Source organism: Ammospiza nelsoni, chromosome 13, assembly GCF_027579445.1.
Source record: "Ammospiza nelsoni isolate bAmmNel1 chromosome 13, bAmmNel1.pri, whole genome shotgun sequence".
NCBI classification, from domain to species: domain Eukaryota; kingdom Metazoa; phylum Chordata; class Aves; order Passeriformes; family Passerellidae; genus Ammospiza; species Ammospiza nelsoni.
In genome coordinates, this window is record NC_080645.1 from 13286240 (window position 1) to 13307743 (window position 21504).

At 39.2% G+C, this 21504-nt stretch overlaps 1 protein-coding gene and 1 long non-coding RNA gene across 2 annotated transcripts in view; one reads left to right on the forward strand and one right to left on the reverse strand.

The window, feature by feature from the left end:
- Positions 1 to 6793, reverse strand: part of LOC132079284 (uncharacterized) — a 31763-nt gene extending 24970 nt beyond the window's left edge. The window contains exon 1 of the long non-coding RNA XR_009419379.1: positions 6716 to 6793. This is a non-coding gene — a long non-coding RNA (uncharacterized LOC132079284). The remainder of the gene's footprint in view (positions 1 to 6715) is intronic.
- Positions 6794 to 9077: 2284 nt separating this feature from the next.
- Positions 9078 to 21504, forward strand: part of SMPD3 (sphingomyelin phosphodiesterase 3) — a 104414-nt gene continuing 91987 nt past the window's right edge. Inside the window, exon 1 of the mRNA XM_059481537.1 lies at positions 9078 to 9231. The gene's annotated coding sequence lies outside the window, so the exon portion shown is untranslated. The remainder of the gene's footprint in view (positions 9232 to 21504) is intronic.

Here is a 21504-nt window from a genome sequence, read left to right on the forward strand (position 1 = left end):
TGTTTCAATCAGCTTAATTCTTTCCCTCCTCTCTGTACTACTTAATGATCTATATTCAGATCAAATATTCTTGAAATAATCTGTTATTCAATGTTAATCTGAGAATCAAAATCAATTTTTTTACTAGAACCTAATAAGGCAAACTGTTTATGGCAATTATTCAATATTAAACTAACTTGAATTACAAAGCATTCTGAAATTTCCCAACTTGGATGTCCAAATGTAGGCAGCTTGATCTATGCTTAGGAATCTAAATTAATGGTCTGGCTTTTCAAACATGCTAAGCAGTTTTTTTCTCTAATAAGGCTTAACTAATTAAATCTAGCCCAAACTTAGTATTTTTGAAGGATTGTGAAAGGGGCAAACACTTGCTTTTCAATTCACAAATAGCTTGCAAAATGAATAATGATATTTTAATGTTTTTATACTAAAAAATACCATAATAAGTGGCTTTCTACTCCAACATAAATAAAACATTAAACAAAACAGTAAAACCATCCATAACATCAATGGAGTTGTCTTCTAAAAACCAAAACATCCAATTCAAATGAATAATGAAAGGCTTCAGCACAGTTTTTATGCTTACAGTATTTACTTATAGATCATCTAATTTCCTCCTAAGGCTAATGTGGAAACTGGAAGCTGCTACCATACACAATCAATAATCCTCTTAGAAGCTCAGTGTGAGATACAGGAGACATTGCCAAAAGTATTCAGCCAGAAATTAAATTCATTTCAGTTTTGTTGCTGTTGTTTTAAGGAGAAAGCAACTCAAACATTGCCCAGCATTTCTCATTTTGCTTACTGACTTTTCTTTGCAAAAGATGATGCTCAAATCGTCTAAAGCTTTGTCTGACTGGCTGGACCTTATTAACACAACTTGAATTTGGAGAAAAAGCAATAAAACATTTTGTAGCTCATGATTTCTGTGAAATGTTGGTTGCAACACAGAGGGCAAATTCAGCTGGTCAGTCTTTACTGCTATTAAAAATGCCTTGGGCCCTGAAGAAGGCTGAGTCACTTTGTGGGGGAAGAAATTACCTGGTTGCATTAGAGTGGAATTCCAATAAAGGATCACATCCTGAAGAAAGGCACACACATTCTTCCTGGGGACAGCAAGAAGCAGAACCAAGTAGACTCAAATGTACCAGATGGTGCACATGTTAACTAATGCTGCTCTCTGACAACATCAAGTACCCCAATGCTCTGTGTGGATTGGCCTCTTGCATACTGGGGGAGAGAATCCATTTCAGACCAACATGAAAAAATCCAGTTATGCAAAGCAACTGAACTGAACCTGTGAATTTAACTGTAGTGTCCAGCAGTATTTTCCAGTTTGTGTTCTTGAGGTCAGGCCTGGAGAGTTATGCCTCTAGAAGTGATCCAGCCTGACTCATTAAAATAACATTTTCAGAGAATGATTAGAATGGTCCACCATTAAATAGCTGTACCAAGCACTCCTAAGGAATGAAGCATTCCAAAGTATTCAAAAGAATTATCCTCTTCCTCTAGAGTCACTTAAAGGTCTAGGTTATTAAAATATTCATCCCAAGTGTTGAATGATAGATCTGTAGGCACATTTAAGTTTTCCCACCACTGGGCCATCCAGAAAAATAAGCATTAAGCATGATTTGGAGATCTTTCAAGTCAAATGTAAGAACAAATTCTTAGATTCACTGAAAAATTATTGCTTTAATGTTATTTTTTCAAGCTTTGAACAAAAGTTCTGCTAACCCCTTGTCTCCATAAGGGAAATTCAGACACTAAGAACTGAAGGGAAATAATCAATACAATGTGAGTTGTAGGGAGGAGGTAGTCTGTTATTTTGAAATGTCTGTAATCCTCAAAACTTGGTAATGCTATGCAAGGGGAGAGAACTTCCAAAAATCAAGTTAGGAGATTGCACATACCACTTAGTATTACTTTCAATTCTGATTAAGTGGCAAGCTCAAAAATCAGGAAAGGACAAGCATTAAAAAAAAAATCAACATAAACTAGTAATCACTCAAAATACAAAGGACTAATCAGAAAAATCCTTAAATTTAGTAACTGAGATGGTAGAGTATTTTGTGCACTGCACTGATTCTGGTTTGCTTCTGTTTTTTAAATCAAGGGTCCTCTTTACTGGGGAACCTTTATATGTTATATAACTCCAGTAATGAAGAATGTGTCTGCATTCCCAAGGATGGGCAGTGAACAAGAAGGAATACAGATGAGTGTACAGCTCCAAACAGAATGATCAAAAAACAGAGACATTTTTATTTGCCCAGAGAAACCAGGTCTGTACTGGCTATTTCATGTCATTAAAACTGCTCACAGGACAAGAGCTTGAGATGCCCTGATGTTTCTGGTTATTAGGACAAGACTAAAAGCAATCATCATCCTCTATTGCTCACTTGGAAGCTACAATTATCCTGGCCAGTAGGACTTGAAAAAGGATACCCATTCTCCCAGAAATCTGAAGCATAGTCTACTAGTCTGGATAATTACACTGCTTAAATTGCAGATCCAACCCTAATTATTCAATTTGCTGAGCAACAGAAAGATCTGAAGCTGGAAATAAACATTTGGCTCCAGCTTTGCTGTCTTTTGTACATTCCACCTAGGAACATAGGAATGGATTGTGTGCCTTCACCCTAAGCCTACATGCTTTTCTGAGTGGCTGTCTAAAATCACTTTTACATTTTCTTCCACTAGAATCTTTCTAGATCTCAAGATATCTGTCAGATGGGCTTTAAGACGAGATTTCTTAGACTTCTAATGTAAAAATAAGAGAAATACAGGTCAAGAGAGAGAAAAAAAAGAAAAAATTCAGACTGCTTTCCAATCCTGATGAGGTAAAAAACAATTTTCCTACAAACTTCAGAACATCTTGTTCCCTGAAGATATCCAGATACTGGATAAATCATTCACTCTCATTACCTTATAAGAGGTAACAAAACCTCTTACAATTTTGAACTCAGTACGTTTTTTTGGCACCAGATATCTGATGATAGCTAACTAAGCTAAGTGTAATACTGCTGTCTTGAACTTAAACTCTGAGAGTTGAAAGAGATATTAAGTGAAAAAAGTACAAGAAGTTGCTTTAATTATGCAATTTTTAACTCTCAACATTTTCTAAATGCAATCTGCTCTATGCAGTTGATTTGACTACAATTTATATTAATGAAACATTTCAACAGCACAATGTTTGCAATAAAAAGCGTGTAGCTATGAGCACAACACTGATTAAAATTAAGGTTCTGGTGGTGGAAGAAAGCTTTTCTGGGTTGTACCTGCTAACTGAGAGGGGTTGTGGTGCTTTTTTTCTCCCCCTACACAGAAATAACCTGTCATGGTTTAAAATTATCTCAGATCAAACATATTGCATTTTTTTTCCCTGTTAGAGGGAGATAATTCTCACCCATCCACATAAAACTTCCATCCATAAATTATAGGCAGCCTCAAGCTATAGTACCATAAATACCAAAAGAGAATACTTTCTGTCAACTACCAGATGTCTTCATGTCTTAGTCTATGGTAACTTGCCTTCTGGTTGTGTGGTCCAACAGGTGATTTGAAATAAATTTTGTAAGGCTGCAATAGTGGTTTTATAGACTGCAGGCCTTCAGCTCTTGATGGTAAGCTGAATTTAGAAGTAATTGCTACTCTCTTGTCAAGCAAATCCAAGTAATTTTGAAAGCCAGGGTTTATGGGCATTATTCTCATGGTATTTGGGAAGATTAATGAAATAATTTTATTTTTAAGGATTCAGTGTTTAATTAGCACACTTGTTTTACTAAACTCAGTTGTAGGGACATGAAATGTCTGCCTGACTTTTGGAAACTGGCACTTGAAATGCTGCTCTAGGGAAGTTAAACTAAAAGTGCAGCAAGAGATAAAGTACACTTGCTTTTGGGGGATCATGTCAGTAAAATATTTTTCATTAATGAAAAACCTACTTAACTCTACTCTCTGGATCAAGTTTTACCTTCTACTACCTTCAGATACTGTTCAGAGACCCCTTATCCTTCCTTGGTGACAGCAGGACAGTCAACATAAAACATTATCTTTACACAAAGCACAGGTGCCTTATGATGAACAAGACATAGATTTTGTTCCTCAGAGAAAAAACATTCCTGCTTCAAGTTTCTTTGAATGTGCATATAGGATTCACAGTGAGGGTGTCAGAAGCCATAGCATAAAATCAGACTGGAAAAATTAATTTCCCACTGTGAATACTAATAAATGGAAGTATGCATATAAACCATAAATCTAAAAAATGTCTCTTCATAGAACAGAACAAAATTTGCTGGCAACAATTCCAATACCTACCCCAATGCCTCACTGTGCACTATACCTTGCTTTTTCTGCTTTTTTCATTCTTTACTTTTATTCCTTTACCTGACTTGTTTTCCAACAACACAGCTCAATTAGAGAAACTGCATTGTGCTCCATTTCATTTCTGCAAACATGACAACTGTTGTCACCTTCTGTGAAGCCCACTTGATCACCTTCTTGGATTCTCCAAATCTCGGAGAACTACAGTAAAAGATTGGACTGTCTAATTAAAGCCTTTTAGCATTATTGTCTGACAGTTCCCTGTCATAATTTTGAAGTCTTGCACATTTACAACTATTTCACACTTTTTTCCCCTCCTGGTTTGTTAACTGATGCTCTAAAATCAACTGTTTTCCCAGTTCAGTCTATTCTGTCTGTGCATTTGACATCTATGCTCAATCAGTGATAAACAAACCATTACAACTCCATACATAGAATCCTGTGCCTTGGTATCTCTTACTGATAAAATATTGAACCTCCAGTGGCAGAATCATGAAAGACTTATGCCAGACACATCAAACCAGTTTGCAGTACTCTCTACATGAATTGGAAGGTCTAAAAATAATTTCAAAGCCCTATTTAGGTAGTGACTATTTAAGGCCTGATCAAGGCTGTATTTATGAATTTTTAAAAATAGTTGTATTTTTTAGCAAATACCTTGAATTTCTTCTTTTATATATCCTTTCAACTTTATGAGACTCTAACTGTATATGGCTGTGCCATTTATTTTAGCTATACCATTTGGCACAACCTCAGCTTTTCTATTCTGTTAACAATTTAAGATAAATATTCCTACTTTATTCTGTCAGTTTATTTCTCTGCAAGGCAAAGAAAATGTTGGCCCTGTATGGTTATAATTTACTGAGGATGAGAAAATGGAGGTAGTGAGGGTGAATCATCACATCTGCTGTTCTTTCATTTAATAAGAACAAACCTTCGAAAGCATAATTGGGCAGTCCTTAGACAGAATGATCAGTGATCCTTCAGTATGTCTAATTAAATGTTTACTAAGCCCATCAATAAGAATTTGGATGCACAAAACCGAAAAAGAAGAAACACATTGTGCTATCTGTTGAAAATAACAGTAATTTTTTCTTGCTTTCCTTCATAAGATGGATGACCTACTGAGATAAATGCAGGGATTTCATTGAAATTGGGAAGAAATTTAATCTTCTATCTGGGTTTCCCTGAATCTATCTTATGTGTGCAGGAAAATGGGAGTCACTGTCTCCAGGGTAAGCAGATTGGTTGCTGCTGACAACAGCACACTACAGCTGCTGTTAGCAGAAACCAGAATCCATGAATCCAGTGATTCAGCTGTACTTGAATGGCTGATGGCTCCTTGTGTAAGATCTCAAAGAACTTTTCATATTTGATTTGATAAACATATCCCAATTTTACTTCCATCTGGAATCAAGTGTAACTGTAAAAACCTTAAGCTAGCCAGACCTAATTCCAGATTTGAAGGTGGTTCTCAGGAATTTCTATGAGAGTTTGGAAGCACAACAATGTTTGTTCTTCTATTTTGGTGCTCAGAAAGTTACAGTTCAGAACAGGGGGTATGAAAGAAGAGAGTAGGATTGATGTGAGCTTTTGATTAACTAAGTTACAATGCATTAAAGTTACTTGTTTTAAATTCTTTCAGGCACTAAATCCTTTAATTAAAAATAATTTGAACTGTGTTACAGTTTGAACTAATATATTTTGATTATTCACAACTATTTCAAAAGTATTTTTAATGTGTATATATTTCTATTTTTCTTCTCTCCAAAGCAGAACATGGTTAGCAGTTTAGCAGGACACTTTCAGCTAACAAACTTGGAACAAGAACAAACTTGGCTTCATTAAGATGAATGGGGTTTGAAAACAAAGAGCAATGAACAGGACTAGTGGTAGCTGTCCTCCACATTAACACTAAAGGTTTGCTTACTCGTGGCCTTGTAAACTGGGAGTGCCCTATAGCTGCCTACACTCTTGAAGGTTTTCTGCAGGCCTCATGTTGGCCTCAGCCAAGCTCTTTGGCAGGGCAGGTTTCCACTGCCTCCATCTCAGGCAGCCTTCTCGAAAGGGAGCCCCAATTGCACACTAAAGCCCAGCCTGGAGGAAGGACACTCAATTGTTATGCAAATGAGAAGGAGATGCCAAATGGAAGAAATTGCTTTCTGTAATTTGTTCTTTACTATATCAAACCCACGTCTTGAATAATCTCAAGAGCACTTGCCATAATATTTTCATAAGTGCTTTCCACATCTACAAATGCGTTTCAGTCAAACAAAAGTTGTAATAAAGTAAATGCTGTTTTAAATTTATCTACTATACTTTGCTGCAACTTCCTTGCTGTCATCTTATTGCAGGGGTTCCATGCTGTTACCTCCTTACCACAAAAGTTTCATACCTTCTTGGTATTTCTTGTGGTCAGCCCCTCCAAGCACTGACTCTTTCTTCTTCACAAAGCAGCCACTGACTCCAGTTCCCTTCTCACCCAGACACCCCACTCTTTTATGGCACTCTTCTTCTCATTAGTTACAGCTGTGGCCTGGTAAAGTCAGGCCTGTTCCTAATCTTTGATAGCTGGCCCAGCTGTAACTCCTTAGGGATGAGATTACTTTCTGCACTATCTTTATTTTCTTATATTCTATCCCCCTACACTTTCTAATGCTGAAAAGTTCAGCAAGGTAAGGAACAGCATACGTAATTCTGAGCTGAGTGAGTCTTGTGGAAACACTGGGGAAGGTACTTCAGGAAGCAATTTAGCAGTCAGCATGTAGCAAAGATGAGAATAATTATCAAACAGCTGTATATATTCCAAAGACTTATGCTGTGATCAAGTTAGCATGCTGGTGGCATAGAATGTTGTATCATATCAGGCATCCATTACAACAAATCTGGCAGTACTTTAAATCCATGAACCACTGTGCAAAATGTAACATCAGTGTCAACTTCTCACCCTTTCAGGATGGCTGCACAAGAGACCTTGCTCAGTAGGGTGTGACTGTGTGGTCCAGTTGCTGTCTGGGAAACCTACTACATTTAAGAACTGCCCAAAAAAGCATCCAAAAGTGGGCAAGAAATCATTATAATATCTACCCATTGAATAAAAAGAAGCTGTAAACCGAACTCCTACATCACTGATTTAGAAAAAAAACACGTAGGAATGAAGACAACCCAAAGGGAGGTTTTGCTAACACAGTGTAAATAAAACATATTTCTCAGTTTATTTGGCTGCCCCAGATTTCTGTCATATTTCTTGCAAGTTGGCAGAACAGTAGCTAAAACCTTCTCCTAGATGAGGGCAATGCTTGGAAAACAGGATTTCACAGCATCAAAAGCAGGGACCTTCATGCAGCTCAAACATACTGGATCCTCCACACAAGTCTTCAGCATCTTGCAGCGCCACATTATTCAGGGTGAGGTGGGAGCCCAAACATCTAAATTTACTTGTTAACTAATTTTTTAAAATAATACTTGAAAGATTCTTCTATTGTAGTCATTAGCAAAGGAATAAATGAACTTCTAATTTAAAACTACACTAAATAATGATTTTTCTTTTGATGTCCAAGTAAATAGAAAATGCTTGGAAGTACTGTACCATTTCATTTGTAGTTAACTAATAAAACATCCTGCTTCAGAAAATTCTTCATAACTACATGAAAAGCCCTGTATAAACAAAGATATCAGAGATAACTTTCTAAAAACCATCTGCAATTGGATTACAGGCTTTTTTGCTACATTTTCTGCAGTATTTTGCTTTTGATGACACAGGCACTGTTTAGCTGCTCTGAACAGCTACACATGTATCATACAACACACAATATGTATCTTCTATCTTCTGAATCTTGGTGGGAGGAAGGGAGGCAGTACAGCTTTCAGGACTCTCTCAAAGACCATAAGAACTATACTATCACTTCTTTTTCTCCCCCCAAAAAACTGACAAAAATGGACGTTATGGAAATGCTCCCCATATTAAACCAGAAGAGGAGCCAGAAAGGCAATAGCTGGGAGCAGTAAAGCAAGTTTAAAATCAAGTTAATGTGACTTGCAGCAATTCTGATGTTATTAGAGCTTCTCCAGTCTGAACAGAAAGATTGTACTTCTTATATTCAGCAACTTGGCTTTTATTATTATTTTTTTTAACTTCTGCTTCAGGTTCAGATACGTAATTTATTTTTAAGATAGCATACATTCAATTTGTCTCATATAGGCTGCAGATAGCAGATTTTGTGCTTTCCTGTACTAAAAAGAAGTTTTTTCTGCCCCCACCAAAAAAGGGCAGAATCAAACATTTTGGAAAGTCTCCATACAAAGCGCAGCGCCGCAGTGCCAACACCCCGGCGCGGGGCAGCCGCGGGCTCCGGGAGGGCGGAGCTCGCCGCTCGGGGGGCGGCGGCCCCAGGCGTTCTCCCGGGGGGGCTCCCGCCCGGGCAGCGGCGCTGCGGCACCGCCCGAGCGAGCCGGCGCTCTCGGCGCTCCGCAAGCCAGGACTACACCTCCCGGCTGTCCCCGGAGCGAAGCCGCCTCCTCTCCGCGGGGCGGCTGGGAAGCGCGGTCACCGCCGCCCGTTCCGCTCGGGCGCCGCCCGGGCCGGGGCCCCGCGGAGCGCAGCGGGGCGGGGCGGGGCGGCCGCAGCGCGGCGGGCGGCGGGCGGAGCGCGGCCCCCCCGCGCCCAGGGGCGGGAGCGCGGCGCCGGCCCCGCCCGTGGCGCTCCGTGGAGCTGTTCAGCGCCCAGGTGCTGAGTCTCCCCGCGGCTTACGGAGGCTCCGGCGGCGCTCCCTTCTCACCGCTCCCCAGCGCGGCCATGGCCCCGGCGCTCAGCCGCCTCCGCCAGGCGTTCTGAGCGCCCGCCCGCCCGCCGCGCCCCGGCGTGGATGCAGCAGCTCCAGGCGCCCCTGGCTCCGCGGGGGAAGGCGGCAGGTAAAGATTTCCCTCCCCGCCCATCCGCATTGCATCTCCGCCCGCCCTCCGCTCGGAGCTGCCGGCTCGGGGGGCTCTTGCCGAGCCGAGAGCCGGAGGCTGCCGGAGGCGCGAGTTGTGTGCAGGGAGCGAGCTCCGCGAGGCGGACCGCGGGGAACAAAGCGGTGCGGTCCAGATGCCTTTTGAGTAGTTTGGCTATTTTAGTTTCCGGGGAGTGGGGAAGGGAAGAGCGGGATATCTGGTTAATTGCAAATATCTGTACTTAGATGTAGGGGGAAAATACCCCTACGTATATTAATGGAATCATGGAATCACATTGCTATTCTCATGCTTCTGCAGGGGAAAAGATGTGTTTGTCATACAGGTAAGATAGTGCTATAGTCAAGCCTGCAAAATGGTTTCCTTGAGTACCCTCCTTAACTGTAATGCTTGTATAGATTTTGCACTGCAATGATTTCTTACTTCTTTTCGTGTGGATTACCAGCCCCACTGAAGAGCTAGGACAAGCAGCAGAAGGTCAGAGTGGCAGCCACTGTGTTTCTGTGACAAGGTGTCAGAAGAAGAGAGGAAAAAAATCCACTGTATTTAAGGCCAAATGGCAAGTTGCATCCTACATGAAGTCATTTAGAGCCAAGCATTGTGCTGTTATGCCTGATGCTTCAGGCTTCCTCTTAGTGCTGGCTGATGAATAGGGAATTGAGCAAGCGTATTAACCATGCATAATCAAGCAGCAAGTGTTCTTCAGTGCTTGTATGTGTAGCACCTTCTGTCACAGGATCAGTGAGTATTCCTCAGCTATCAAAAGACTGTTTCACCCTAAATTGAGTAGGATGCAGCTGCACCCTTTTTGTGTTGTGGGTAAGACAGGTTAACTTACCCTTCTGAGAGTGGCAGGGGAAGGGGAAGCCTGGCAAAACAGAAACTCAGCACTTTTCTCAGGTGTACATGGTGAGAAAAGTTTAACCCAGGAGACTGCATGGAGTCAGAGCAGGAACTTGTACAGTTTCTGTGCTGATTTTCAAAAGAAACTGAAGAACCAAACTAAGATTAAAAAATTGCTTCCTTTAGAAAATCAAATGCAATCTAATTGGGATACTCTTAGCATTTTGTCTTAGCTTACTTCTGCCCTGTATCTAGAATTTCTTTGTGAAGTATCTCCTCTCCCTATGTTACTATATCATTGTCAGAAGAAAAGAGCCAGAAAAAAAATTGCAGGCAGCAGTAAGGTAAGTGTTAAAAGGCAAAATCATGAGACTCACATAAATTCCTATAATATTAAAGATTCTCCAGTCTGGACAGAAACATAGTCCTTCTCATTTTCATTATTTTCATTGACTTAGCTTTCTTTCTTTCTTTTTTTTTTTTTTTTGTACTAATTATTATGGTTCAGGTATGTAATTAATTTTAAGATAGTGTGCATTCAGTTTGTTTTACAGAAGCTGCAGATTAACAGATTTTTCTTCTTTACTGTAATAAAAAGAAGTTGAATAGATTGAATGCAGTCTGACAGTCATCTCACATCCAAAAGCTCTCCTTCCAATATGCACCTTGGAAATGCAGGGGCATAACATCTGGCTTTTAACAGTAGCCTTTTAGGGATCAATTGAGTTAATAATTAAAATAGTGCTTTACTGTAAAATTAAAAATCAATTTGTTCACATGACTGTGTGCAAGGCAAGCTTCCCCTCACAGCAGCAGAATTAGATTTCCTGACACAGCTCCTCCCCACCTCTGCCTTTCAGTCTAAGAACCATCGAAGCCTCGGAGCACGTGACCACTATGTGTGATTTAAGCGATGCTATTGAATTTTTTCCACAGGGAACAATTACTATGGAGTGACAAGTCAACCATTTTGATTTTAACAGATCCAGCTCTGTTTAGTGATGGTAACCACAGCATACTCTGCCTAACCCAGGCTGAATGTCTCACTGTAGCAGTTTGCTTCTCATTTAAAAGGACACTGTTAAACCTTAACATAGGTTGTCATTTTTGGGTAGGATTAGGAGGCTTTATAACAGAAGGATGTTGTAGATGTTTCAGCTCTATGTTTGCAGTTGCTGCTGCCTGCAAGAGCCCTCAAGAAGCTACTAAAATATAAAAGCTAAGCAGCATGCTCTGACCACACCCCTACAATGCCATAATTCATAAACCCAGACTCTGTGCTTGCTGCCACATTCTTATTTCTACCTGGTCAGTTAGGACAAAGACAAAGCTGCTTTGTCCTAATGAAGCCACTGCAGCATGCTTTCAATAGAGCCAACAGTCTGGGCTTCCCAAAATATATTAAAAAGGACTCTTGTGTTTCCCAACATTGTTTATGCTAAAGGCTATTGCAAATAGAACATTTCTGCTAATTACTTGTATGTCAGCTTGAGCAATGAACAATCAATATTTTACTGATGTAGCATTCATTGCAACTTTCTGTGTCCAGTTATCATGCCTTCAGCACAGTAAATTAAATCTCAAGTTGCAATTTCTTTGTGGAAATGTTTATTTTAACTTCCAAAGGAGACTGCTGAAGTCATGGAAATGTTTCCATTACAGTTCAGTAAAAGTCTATTTTTCAAAAAGACTTGCCCAGAAACCTGACCTGGATATATTTTAATGTCAGAGCCACTGTTGTGATCACACTATACAGCAACACATTAAGGGTAGGGGCTTTTTAAGGATTAAAAAAATTTTATAAGGACAATCTGTACAAAAATGCTATAGTTAATAATCAACATGGGCTCTAGAAAAGCAGAGACTTTTTTAACTGCTGTCTGTATGAGGAAGAATGACTGGACACACACCTTCATATGGTATGGGGAATTAAAGTACTCTGTATTACCAAACCATCTTTTTAATATTGTCCCCTAGGTATGGCTGAGATGGCTTATGTATTTTCTACAATTCTAAAAACAGAAAAAATAATTTCATGTATTGTGTAGTGCCAATTTTCTACTTGAATTCTAACAATTCTTGGCATTAAACATAATTAGATTTTACTTATCCCCATAAATGCCTGTAAATTGTTATATGATACTTCCAAGTCTACTCTTTAAAAAAGGCATTTAAATGCACACTGCAATAAGCAATTATGTACTGCTTCATTTTAGAGGAAAGGGCCTGCTAACTAAAAAGGAACAATCCCAGTGACTTGCTTCAAGTATTAAGTAATGTTTTCAATGACTTTTGAAGATATAGCTTCTAAGTATTTGACTGTAATGTTTAAGCATTTGTTTTAAGTTCTCCACAGCACTCCCTAACAGAAGAAAATTGTAGCTGCACTCTAGGCATATTGCTATAATCACGTACTTTCATGTCTCATAGGTCAAAGCCACTCTAAAATCTGGGAAAATGTTAGACTATGATTGAATTGTGACATTGTTGTAAAAGGGACAATCCATAATTTGAGGTGACAGCATAATGCTGACAAGATTTGCAGAAATATCCACTTCCATTTTGTTTTGTCTTGAACAAGTAGTTTCTGAGAAATGGGCAGCTTGGAGACAGTATTTATGTAGATCACAGTGAATACAAGATTTTCCTCCTTGTGTAAGTTCTACTCAGCTTTGTTTTTAGTGCTTGGGATGGGGGCAAGAAGAGGAAAACTATGGGACAGAGGGCAAGCCCTGCACATACACTTGTACTTATCCACTGGGAAGTCACCAGATTTTGGTGATTCCTGACTTGGTCATGCACACACTGCCCTTTGAGGGCTCTGCTGTCAGCACTCAGCTTTTACTCTACAGGAGACAGAACACTGTCACACCTTAAAGAGGTGACCAGCAAACACCCTCTTGAGTTAAAGCAGAAGCAAGCAATTTCATGATTATAGAAAATGTGACTGAATGTGAGGGAGACTGAGAAATCTCTCAGTCTTGAATCTTGTGCTGCAAGTTTGAGGTTTAACAAGCATATTTAAAGAACAGCTCAGTGTGAGCTGACCCCAGTCTCCTCAGTGGGAGTAAGTGCCTGGGCAGAATGCCTGCTTCTCTGTCAGGGATGATTATTCTCTCTGGCCTAATACTTGATAGTTTGCACTCTTCACTCACCTGCTATTTTACAGAGCAGAGGTGATCGGCCTGGACTAGCACCTGTTTGCAAGAAGTGCACAAAACAATTTGTTCTGTTATTTTTCAGATTTCTTGTTTTGCTTTTTTTGAGATGTGTCTGAGGCTGTGTCTGCTATCAAAAAATTACACTTGGGTTTTTTTAGATCTCTTGCTGCTTGTCCTCAAAAATACGACTTGACAAAATTTGCAAATACAGACATTTGAGGTGAGACACACAGGACCAAATTATTGAAAATTTCTGAAATAGACAGAATTTCCATTAGTTTCCATTTAAGATGGTTATACAGTCTTCTTTAAATTTGGAACCAAGATGTGTCAGAAATTATAAAAGAATAATCTATAGACAACCAATATTCCACTCACAAGAAGTTTAACCTCTGCCTGTCCACTTATCTTTGTGCCAGCATAAAAGGATTATTCTTGCTACATTTGCAGTAGAGAGTTGCTCTGCTGACATGGTTTGCTATTTTTGCTTTGGAAGTGCATTAAAACTTCAGCATCACTAACACAAAGCAGAAAAACTGGCATCCTAAAAGTATGGGAAATTAATTTTAAAGCTGCCCTTTGTTAACATGATTCACACAGCATCTGTTGAAACTTGCACTTTGGAAAGTTGTGTGTGACCTATGACACAGCTCAACTACAGAATAAAAACAAGATTTAACAATTCAGTTCAGTTTTGAGATAATTAAAAATGCATATTCTTCAAATAATAAGAGGCTGTTTACTCTAGAAATATGTTACCAGGGAACAGGTAACAATTAAACAACATAGGCTGAGAAATTCTGATTTAAAAATTAATTACATCCATGCTTAGACATATATCACTGTCTTATGGGGAAAAAACCCACAAGATGTACTCTGAGTTCAGAGCAAACTGCAGAGAGCACATTCTGGGCTCTGTTCTGGGTAGCTGATTGCTGTCTCAAGGAGCACAGTTAAGGAAAAACGTTTAACGTGGGTTTACTGCACAATCACATCCCCACCCCCACTCCCTTGTCTTCTAAAAGGCATCAACTTGAACAGCATTCTATTACTGTTACATAATTGCAAAGTTTAACCACATATAGCTGCTTAAATCTGAAAGCTGAGATAATAAATGCAAGACAAGTATTTTCTCAGAGGTACTTAAGACTTCTGTTAACTGCTGTTCCTCAATCTATTTCAGTATTAACAATAGCAAAAATACCCTTTAAAGTGACAAGCCATATCTGCCACTCAAAAGTACACAAGCTTCAATATATTTTAAAACTGACTCAAGTAAAAGAGAGATAATAACTGGATTCCATCTGTCCCTCTTGACTATTTCTAAAGGAGTTAACATTGATTAACAGTTTTGCTTTAAGAACAGGGTTTTGGTGATTTTTTTAGCTCTTTCCCACCTATACTGTGCTTCAAGCACAGTGGAAGCTTTTCACTTTTAAGCAGGATGTCTCGCTTCAATCTTTTCTCTGCCAAAAGAAGAGTTAAGTGGTCATTTTATTCCTTTCACTTACTCCAAACATTGATACAGCCATGTTGGAAAAAAGGGTAAAATTCCATTGATTTCTTTTGGGTAACTGCATTGCAAAGAGGCTATCAGGAAAATTCATGATCAGCAAGCTGTGAAACTTTGTTTTCCTACTTTACCAAGAAATTACTGTCTGTAGAAAAAGTAGAGTTTAACCCTTTCTGAGAGGAGATAATATCTAAGGAATGTAAGCAGCTATCTGTTGAGGGGCTATAGTTTTCTGTACAGGCTACTCCATCCTTCCCATATGGCTAAGCAGAACTGCCTGTCATTGAAAACAATGAGAAATTCTGTCTCAGTGAGAAATGACAAGTGAAAATACATCAGAATTATAAGTGTGCCCTGAAACACTTCAAATATCACAGACTAGAAGAAAAAATACTCAGTTCCTGACTCCTTCATCACAGTTAATTCTGTGGAATCAGCACTGCCATACAGATGAGAGATCAGAAATTTATAGCTTTTCCTCTAGGAGTCCTTCACTGAGCTCTAAGCTGAACTCCATGCATGACCCTACCTGCAGAAAGAAAAGACAGGGAGAGTAGAAAACCCTGCATGGACAGGAGTCTCTTATCCAAGCTAAGGAACTGGCAGTGAAAAATGAAGAAAGATTAAGAATCTTGTTAAGTTTATTATTTCTCTGTGAATTAGTATGTGTTAGTAGATCTAGTCAGAGGATGGAGAGCAGTTGGTGTTCTCTTGTTGCCATGAGTGAGGGAAAAGGATAAAACCTCTTGGAATTCCTTAGTGCCTCTTTGAGAGAGGAAGAGAGGGAAGAAGAGACCCTGACAATATGAAATCCTGTGCAGGTGGATACAGACACTGCTGGCACAGGCTGGAGATGGGGATCCCTGCTAGTCCCAGGGGATGCACATACCACCCCTTTTTCATGATAGACCTTTAAGCTGTTGTTACTCTGCAAGCATGGCAAGACAGAGCAAGTAAAAATGACTCTATAGTAGAAAACCAGCCCTTCATTGATTCTAGTCCTGGGGAAACTTTCCTTACTCCCTCAGCAAAGCTGGAAAAATTACTGAAAGAATCTAGTCCTGATAAGGTGCAATTATGTAAATTACTCTGTTTACTGCCAGGGTATCAGCTATATCATAAACATTCCTTTGAAAGGACAATGTACAATGGAAATGAAGCACAGGAATTTGGCTACCACAGTCTGGCAAATTTAATTCCAGTGTATGTTGCTGTAAACCAATGGGAATATCTTGGCTATAAAAGGATTTTTATTCACTGTGAATTTGCCATTTCACCTTTCATATTAAACTATTAGCTTTCAGATAACATGAGTGACAGAAGAAGGTATTTGCAACTTTTTAAAAAACAGTTTCCTGATAATTTCTTAGAACCTCAGCTGTAGCCCAATATCCTCTTTACGTCTTCCAAAGCCAACATAATGTAGCCTGTGGACATAAGGTGAAAAAGTACAGGCACAGCTAAATCTTTATTGAACATAGACACATTTGTTGAAAGTTTCTCTGATGCAGAGCACAAACACTGCTGCTGCACATAGCTAATTGCAATAGTCCTGCAAGAAAAGGCTATGGAACACAGAAGAATCAATGTATAGATACAGAACCCTACCCTACCAGACCACTAGGTCAGCACAGAGTAAGTGCTTCTAATTTTGGCTCTTTGGACTTTCCGAGACAGCCCTCACAAGCAATTGACAGCAAATATGTGATGTTCATCTCAGCCAGCTGATACAATGCTTGCTTTCATTATTTCCCAATGGCAAGGTCCTTCAAGTGTAGCTTATACATTAACCTTGCCGATTTTACACATTAAACTTTAGTCAGTTAAGCCCAGTCCTAAAGGAAAGAACAAAACAAAAAAATTCCCCAATGTCAGTGTCTCATTCTCCTCATGACTTAATGCTTTTTACTATTACTTCTCACACTGCTTTTTCTTGCACAAGCAAGTTTCAAATGTCACACCCAAGAGGAGGAAAAGGAAATTGTGTTTTGTTTAGTTACTGTAAATAAATACATCCATTATGCTCATTCACTCCTTCCCCTGGTGGTGTGCCAGCAGCTACCTACAATTCCTCAAAAGGGCTCCCTAACACACCAAAAAGAAAGTTTTCCTCCATGCAATCTCAGTTCCACATGAATGTATTTCCTTCCCATAGAAGGTAGGAAAATCCTGACAGATGGAAGAACCAGTAAACAGCTTCAGTCCTGGAATGGCTTCATATTAACTCTATGTCAGGCAGAGATTACAGCTCTAATTTCATAATCTGCCTCTGAAGAGCTTCTGACAACACTGCAAGGCCCAGCTCCAGATTTCTCCATTCAGAACTTACCTCTAGAGCCTTCAGATCTGTGCCACAGCTGCTTTTACAGAATATGTAAAGTCACTTAATTTAACTTCTTACTGAACACATTATAGGTGAATGGAACAGCATGCCATGCCCTGTTTTAAAAAGTATGAAAAAGAATAGTAAACTCTACACAGTGATGCTCCTATTACTTTAGGATGTTACAATGAGCATTTCTGGCCAGCTGGGTGTGGCTTGCTCACAAAGTTTTGATAAAATGTAAATCTATTTAACTATAATACAATGTAAAAACTATGATGAAACTAAAGCCACGATGGAAAGATTTTATTAGTCTAATATAAAAATTGAGGGTTTTATTCACTTCACACTTCCTTAACTATATTGGTGGGAATTCCAGCTGGTGTGTTAGGAATTCTCTTTAGTAACTGAGATTATTTAAAGCATGAAATCCTGAAGTCTTGTGAGGCCTAACTTTTTTTTTTTTTAAGAGGGAATTAATTGAGATTCCTTTTAGTTAATAGCGTGCTAAGTAGTAGCTAGCTCCTTCTAGCCTAGCATGTAAGTAGATTTTGTTTGCTCTTAAAATACCCTTCCAATCACATTCTGGTGAATAGTTTTATTCTTCTGAAACCAGTTTACAAGTTATTTCAAGCAGAGTAAATTATCACAGGCAGTGTGTTCACCTAACAACAACGACATTCCTTAATGTTCATGGAGTAATGCTGGGCTTGAGCCCAGACCACAGAGCATATCCTGCTAACAAGAAGGGAAGATAAGTTGTAGCTCACCAGTTTCCTCTGCAGCTTCCTTGGGTTTGGATGCTTGCTCTTCTTAGCATAAGACATCTGTAGCTTCACCTAATGAGAGAAAAATATATTAGTAACCAGTTCAGTGTTGAAGATTTCTGGACAGTTGCAAATTTCTTTGCTTCTGCTGATTATATTTAATCATATGACTTGCCATGATCACACCTGAGTACCTCACTTAATAGAGTTTTGGAGACAATCTCTGCTGTCACCTTCCTTCTGGAAGTCACACTCTGGAGTTAGGGAGTTGATTTACCTGGGACAATGCCAGAAAAGAAATTAATTTACTCTCACTGTTGTCTACTGCTGTCTTGAATGTTTTCACTTTCTGTGCACAAAGGAAAAAAAGGCCTGAGCAATGGCAGAAAAACACTGTGTAACTTAGTAAAACTTTTCTGTACCACTGGAATTACTCATTACACTGGCATAAATTCTGTTACCAATATAATAATACAGATTTAACTTTCTAGCCCAGAAGGGATGAAGGTGTTATGAACACACTTCTACCAGCATGAGAAGACCTGTTTCAGTGGCAATGTTTAGTTTGGAAGCAAACCTTTCTCAGATGGACAGCCCCTCATAAGAGGTATTAAATGACAGGTCTAAATTTATCCTGGAGGTCATAAGTACAGTGGGGAAATAAAATCCATCTCACTAATTATTAGTTATTACTGTAAGCACACTCAGATTTCTTTATCATTAAGAAACATTAAGTGTGGAAGAACTCCAGAAGATTACAAACAATGACATCTAACATGCAAATCAGCTGGGAGTTTTAATCTTCTGGGGCTTCCTCATTGTGGACAGCTGCCAGCTGCAGATGCTTGGCTGACTAATTGGCTCTAGCAATAAACAATATTTGAGTTTGTCCAGGAAAGGAGCAGAAGGTCTGAGAAAGGATTACCAATATACATTAAAAAGAAGAAAAGCTGCTGTGTCTCTATTGAAATTATTATCTGTGTGGTTCATTTCTACAACTGAAAATTGCACTAAACCCAAGCAGTTGTTTATAAAGCTCTCAACACTATCTAACTGAATTTTAGCTATTGGAAGATTATAAAGCAAGTACAGTGTACAAAAATAAACCAAACTGCTACTATAATAAGGAATACTGTACTCTCAGGGCTTCATAAAGTAATTTTGCATCCAGACCTGACTGGCTTACAAGCAAATAGAACTTTTCATCAAAAAGATTGCTAGATTGTTTAGCAATATACCAGCCCCTGAGCTACAAGACAATCTATCCTATCTGTAACATTGATACCAGCACAGAGAAGTTATTATCTAACTTATTGACAAAAGGTAACAATCTTACACTTCTCAGGAGCTGTTACCTGACTCATATCTGAAACTGCTTAGATCTTCTTGCAGTGATGGTGGAGTTACTGTGCCACAACAAACAGAACTGGATTAGGCCTTCCTTGCACTCAGATGTGCAATCCCCCAGACAGAATTCAGGGACAAGCTGTCAAATTGAACAAAATTACTCTAAAATTTTCAGGAAAAAAAAAGTGAAGTGATAGACAAACAACTTGCAAAGGAACCTGTAAAAAGGAGGATGCAGAAGAAAGCAACAATTAAGAGCCAAGGATGGGATCGAGAGGATTGAAATGTAGGATATTCATGTGCAGCAACAATTGTTTTAAAAGCTTCTGAATAAAAAATTAACAGCTGATGGCATACTCACTAGGACTTACATCTAGTCTGAGAAAGAGAGCTGTTAAGATAGTGAGTGAGCCAGCAAGACAGATGGCTGGTGAAGGAACTGACACTGCAAGAGCTGGAACATTCAGTAGGGAGGAAAAACAACAGCTCTACCCATGAAGGGACTGCTGCCAAGCACGTAAGTGAAGTGAGCAGAATCTCACAATTTCTATAAAAATGTCCATGATGTGCTGAACTGCAGGCAGTGCATAGGGCCCCAAGCTGACAGTTCTGCATCAGCACAGAAGCAAATAGACAAAGGAAGAATTAAAAGGTCATTATCTGAAAAACCAGCAGCAAATAGCTGAGATGTGAAACTACACAAGTGAGTTAAAGGAGATTTTACAAGTGAGGAAATGCTCCATAGGCATAAGCACTTAAAAGATAAGCATATCACCTAGCATTCATTTGCAAAGACTACCTCTTGTATTCAACATGAAAAACAGTGTCAGAAGCAAAGGTTTATGACATCACCTCACCCTTCCTCCCCAGTTTAAATCTGTCTACTAGGAATAAAATAGTTTCCAAAAAGCTTGCATTTCTCACAGCTACAGATTTACTATCAGTAACATTCCAGACATTCATAACAGTCAAATTCAACACCTGCATCTTGAAACCCACTAAATATTTGCAGTCAGGTCTCCACATAATTTCAAATATTTTTTAGTACAATCCACTTCTCTTTACACTGACAAAAGAACCCTTGAACAATCTGGCCATAACATATTGTTGAAAATTGAGTGAATTCGAGGCACAGGGTTTAGGGGTTGCAGGAAGAACAAGTTTGAGAACTGAACAGATTTGCACGCACAAGGAGGTGTTGTGAGATCTCATGAAAACTGGTCTTGAATTTTGGTACCAACACGAGGAGAGATAGTTCTTACAAAAAAGGAGCTTTAGAATAGGACCCCAAATGAGCACCTTATTTAAAAAAGTTTCTGCATTAGCTTCCAGTTACCAAGTTGCCCTTTCCTATTATTTTTCCTTATTACTTTTCCTGCCCATTACTCCTGCCAGTCATTGAAAACAAGAGAAGTGCATCCTTCTTTTGAGTTCTGTGATGGTGTTTCTGTATTTAGCATTACCACACAGACATGCACTGAAGTACACATTGTTTTCATTAATTGTGCACTGTATAGTCAGTGATTAAGCTGTACAGTTCAAGAAAAACAGCTCATTGCTGAGGACAGATCTCCCAAAATTCTTTAAGTACTGATGAATTTATTACCATTAGTGTAGTAGAAAAATGACTATAGCATGGACAAGTAGAATATTAAAAATCATTCCAAAATTCATCCAGAATATGATTATCTTTCTGGTATTTGGGAAATTGGATTACTTTTCAAGATGCAGAAAGATTTTAATACAGAGGCCAGGCAAACTAATTAAATAAACAGTATGGGACGGCTCCAAAACATTATAGATCACACATTAATGCAGAAAGCCAATATAATTATGAAGAACTCAAGTCAGCCATCAATAAAGGTAGTAGGGCTTATTCATTATTATCAGTAAAGGCATCTTTCCCTGGTTTAAGAACGGTGTTGTTGAAAGTTTGTTGCATAGCATTAGCAAGATACAGGTAAGGCAAAGTGAGGCTATTCCTCAAGAGGGCACTGACACTGTATTCTGAGGCCAACATTATCTTCAAGCAAATACAACATTGAGATGAATACCATACAGATCCCACTTCATCTAGAGGAGAACACCGGCAAACGTTTCACATTTCACCCTTCACCAGAGCACCTGGCTCCTGGGAGCAGCAGAATCTCTGACCAAACCCCCTGAACCACCGCTGCCTCAGGGCCCTGAGCAACCCCACCTTCACACTGAGGCCCGTGCCCTCACCGTGAGGCCCCACCTTCACACTGTGGCCCGTGCCCTCACACCGCATCCCTCACC